We start from the raw sequence: 4,666 nt of genomic DNA, 5'->3' as shown, positions 1-4,666 counted from the left end.
CTAAATTATGTACAGAATTAACAAGCGAATACTAGAAGTGTAGTAAAACAAATCGAGAGATTCCAATAATCGTGCAAGAACTGAAACCGTGATTCTGTAATTGTAAGTAATATCTACATCCTATCAGTGAAATATCAGTAGTATCCCTTTTTATTTTATAAACAAATTGCTTAAAAGGATATTCAGCAACGTTGCCAAGTAGGGATAATTTCATCCGCCAAACTGCTTGCTTCTAACTGAATATTAAGCATGCCAACCATTGCATCAGATGACAATTGAGTAATATGATGGTCGAAAAACTGGAGAAAGGAAGTCGTTTGGGAATTATATATAACGGTATTTTGCAACACAGTTTTCTCATGTATTGCTTCGTGCTATGGGAACTGCAACGCGCGCAACATCTTTTACTTCCTTAGTTTTGGTAAGGTTCTTATTATTTGCAATATTTCCACGGTTGAAAAAGATGGCTCTGTGATACACATCCCTGCAAGTCTAAATCAAATATCATCGGGGTAGCGAAAGAACAAATTTAGCAAAGATGCGAGATAAACTTTATTGGCAACTCGAGAGAGAGAGAGAGAGAGAGAGAGAGAGAGAGAGAGAGAGATACAACGGGTTCACTGCTGTCTGCAGGCTGCCTGTTAACACGACCAGTTGTACACAAGGCCACGCTCTGCTAGGCCGGCCGTACGCCTTTTTCCTACCAAGCGACTTAGCCAAACCTAACTTGCTATTTGTGTCTGTCCATCCATCTATAGTTAAGAGTGGAACTGAGAATATTCGTGAGACGTCGCACTAACAGTGACACTGAAAAGAAGCCAAGACTTCTTAGCGAATCCTGGAAAGTGGGAAGGTAGGTCGGTTGCTCAACTGTATAAGGGGCCAGGGAGTTCGGGCCTGGCTTGTTCCTCCTCCGAGGCTTACTGGTGGTACTACTCCTACGTCGCCTGTGGTAGGATGTGATTAACCACATTTCTTTTTTCATTTGGGAGTTCAGTGTGACCTCACTTCCCCTTTTATGCTGCACGTTCAAGAGTTGTGCGTTGAAGTTTTCGTAACTCGGAGTACTATCTAAAGGGAAGTTGTTTTACTTCGACTTGACTGCTCAAGTTTTTACCTAAACTGGGTTGATAAATGCGTTGCCTTTACCTGTGCTGGCGTTCTGCAAGGTAAGAGTGTCATGCATATGCCATGTATCAGAATTGGTGTTATGTACACGCACACACGTATGTATGTTAGTATGTATATATATATAATTTTTATATATATATACATATATATATATTGTATTATAATATGTGTGCAGTAAACGCCGCGCCCACCAGGTGCTCATGTACTTAATGGAAAAGCAATCAATGAACAATGAACATATTTAATCTGGGAGTGCGTTTATAAGTATTTGTGTTGTGCATGTGTGCGTAGTGTAGGAAAAATGAACAGTAAAATGTGAACAGGTAAAGATGACAGGAGAATAGTGCCTTTAGTGTGGTGCTTGAAATGATGTGTATAGGTATTGCGAATAAGAATGAAACTGGTTTATGTGTGTAGCCTATACAGAGAAAGAAATTGGAATAAACTTGGTATGCAAGTTATATATTCATACAACAAAGATGAATATCGATTGGATGTATATAAGTGCCTGCCATTATTAGAAATGAGGAGACGATTTCGTGTATGCATTCCGTTTGCTTGAGACTAGAAATAGAGCATAGATCAAACTAGGCCCCCCTTCTCTCTCTCTCGCTATCTCCACCCCCTCTCTCTTTCTCTCTCTCTGCCTTGGTAAATCTTTTTTGTCACTAAAGTTTTATACTTAGTACGCGATCATAAAGTGGATATATTTTTGTCATAGTCATGATTCAATGCTAGCTCTCACAAGGAACCGTAAATTTGACTATCCTTTTCTTATACTGAAGTTGTTAACCATCTGAACGTTGGAATCTCTGTGCTATTTCTGCAGGTAATGTTACCAGAACGAAAGTTTATGCGAAAACATGCTAGACTTTTCCATTTTTTAAACCAATGAAATTTGTTGATTAGGCATAGTGCAACTATTATATCAAAAGGCAGTTCAATAATATCATCTTTACCTGGAATTCTTTCCCTGCTTCGGTGTTTCCCCTGTCAGACATTAAATTTCTTCCTTTTAGAGACGCGAACGTACATTAATTCCTTCATGGTTAACGCTCGTTCTTCCTCTTCTTTTTCTGTTATATTTCTCGGACATGGCTAGAAACGGCTTATTAGGCTGATCGTCTCAGTGCACTCTGCTGTATACACGTAATTAAGTATTCCGTAAGTGGAGGCAGTCGGTGTGGCAATTCTGTGCCCTCGCTAGCCCAAACCTAAAAGAAGGAGGAAGAAGCGAACCTCGACGGAAGCGAGCAATGTATCAGATTCAATTCAGATTCATCTGGATGAGTGGCCAGGTGTCTTTAGAAAGCATAGGCCTATAGACCAAGTCTAAAGCGCTAGGCCCATAGACAGAGAATGATACCGGAAAAAGTGACATTGGCTAACCAGAGAGGGTAATCGGGTCCGGGAGGGTAGGGGTCCCGATGTCGTTGCTAGTAGCTAGTCGCATATATGCTCTCTTATGGTTAGTAAAATACAAAAAAGGATATGCATTGCTTACTCTGCGGATGAAGTTCCTTTTTCAGTTGGTTATTCAATCTAGCTTGAAACAAGTATTCCACATTCTTCTTTTCCTGAAGGTTAGTGACTTTCTCACCGTTCTTTTGCGTTTTCTTTTGTCGTATGCATTGCATACATTAGTCTCATGTCATTTCAGAATCATTGTGCCCTACTTTCCTCTCATATTCTTGACCTTTCATCTCCACATATTTGCATAATTCTTGAAGCCAAAGTAACAGTTGTTATACACCTCTCTGTTCATAACCTGCTTCGCAGTGACATGACTATGTAGAGAGAATGAGGCAGGAGATGATGTTTGAAAAATTAAAAGGACAACAATATAAGGAGTTGATATACCATGCCATTGTTCGCCCTTGCTGCCACCAGTTATTGTCAGCAAACTCCCAGATACCTCATTTACATCCTAAAGTCAACAGAGGCATATTGAGGGTAAAATTAAAGCGCCTACCAGTCCACTCATGTAAATTAGTGCCTACCCCTACCAGCTTCTGCTGAAGTTAAAAATAATGTCATGGGGCTAGTAACCTCACCCTCAAACAATTGCCGATTAACTGGAAAACTCTCTCTCTCTCTCTCTCTCTCTCTCTCTCTCTCTCTCTCTCTCTCACACACACACACACGCATATATATATATATATATATATATATATATATATATATATATATATATATATATATATAGTGTAAGCAGACAGATGTTTTGGAAATCTCAATCTCAGTAGGAAAAGAGGAGTGTAGGTTAAGAGACACCGCATCGTATTTGTGATGCATTTCGTTGTTTCTTCATAACAACATTTTGAAGCCTAAAAGAGACTACAGCATTTAATAGTAATTAAATATTATATATATTATATATATATATATATATATATATATATATATTCTATATATTATACACACACACACACTGGAAGATTGGGGCATCTAGACCGCCGTACATTCACCAGGAATAAAACGGCAATCAGCCCCCGTAGCATCATATTACTTTATAAATATATGCATGTATGTGTTGACGTATAAGTACAGCCTTCCAGTGTTTATATACAAATCTGTGTATGAGTGTGCATGTGTGCCGGCACATACCCTGTGGGTCTGTTAACCTTTTGCAAGCACGGACTCAACCCACCCAGCAGAATTATTTTCGAGGAGCAAAATATGTTTTAAGTAAATTGAAGTTGAAAAACATTTTTTTACTTGTTTTCATAATTTACGAGTATAGGCAGTGGAAATGCCAAGTCTAGGGGCGATGTAATTTACGATTTGAAGTGATTTAGAGGTAACTGGCAACAACAAGCAGCGCAGAGAGAGAGAGAGAGAGAGAGAGAGAGAGAGAGAGAGAGAGAGAGAGAGAGAGAAGCACCGGGTGAGGAGCAAAGTAGTTTGCCCGCGGCCCAAGTCTGTCTATTGTCACCTTCGTGGAAGTTTAATGATGGTTGTGGGGGAAGAATAATAAGAATAATTGTGGCAATCGTAACAAAGGAAAAACGTTATGATGAGGAAAGGTGAAGCACACCAGAAGAAGAATAGGGACGCTGTAATAACACATAGACATTACCAATACGTAAGTCTGTTGTATCTATTTAACTATCCACACATACACACACACACACCATATATATATATATATATAACGCCTTGAAAACATCTCGAGACAGGTGATACCTAACCTCCCCAGACTAGTAAAATACTTTTTTGCATTCTCGGATTTTATGACTATAAACCAACTAGCTTGACTCTATCGGGTTACAGGAGAGTGAAACGAAGTGTTGCCTGCGAGAGATAAGTCTGAGTACTTCCTGTGTCTTTTTTGTTTCTCTTTTTTTGTTTCCTTGATAGAATAATGGGGCCTTTATGGCTGGATAGAGGAGCAGATAGATTGTTAAAGTGGGCGAGGAAGCATCTGCACTCGACGTATATCAACGGTTTCTTTGGTTGTGTTCAATTCACTGGATTTGGTTGTTATCATCGCTGGATTCGCGGATAAATAGAATGCACCAGTATGAACGACCTC

The 4,666-nt window shown here is 39.3% G+C and overlaps 1 protein-coding gene across 3 annotated transcripts in view; it reads left to right on the top strand.

Annotated features, from left to right (window-relative positions):
• Window positions 1–622: 622 nt before the first annotated feature.
• Window positions 623–4,666, top strand: part of LOC135195672 (beta-alanine transporter-like) — a 68,630-nt gene continuing 64,586 nt past the window's right edge. For 2 of the 3 annotated variants that reach the window (XM_064222057.1, XM_064222058.1), the window contains exon 1: window positions 624–853. The gene's annotated coding sequence lies outside the window, so the exon portion shown is untranslated. Of the gene's footprint in view, window positions 854–4,666 lie in introns of all 3 variants that reach the window. The other variant, XM_064222059.1, reaches the window with a different exon arrangement.

This window comes from Macrobrachium nipponense, chromosome 16 (assembly GCF_015104395.2).
Source record: "Macrobrachium nipponense isolate FS-2020 chromosome 16, ASM1510439v2, whole genome shotgun sequence".
Classification (NCBI taxonomy): domain Eukaryota; kingdom Metazoa; phylum Arthropoda; class Malacostraca; order Decapoda; family Palaemonidae; genus Macrobrachium; species Macrobrachium nipponense.
The sequence above is the reverse complement of the archived record's forward strand: the minus strand, read 5'-3'. Positions and strand labels throughout refer to the sequence as shown.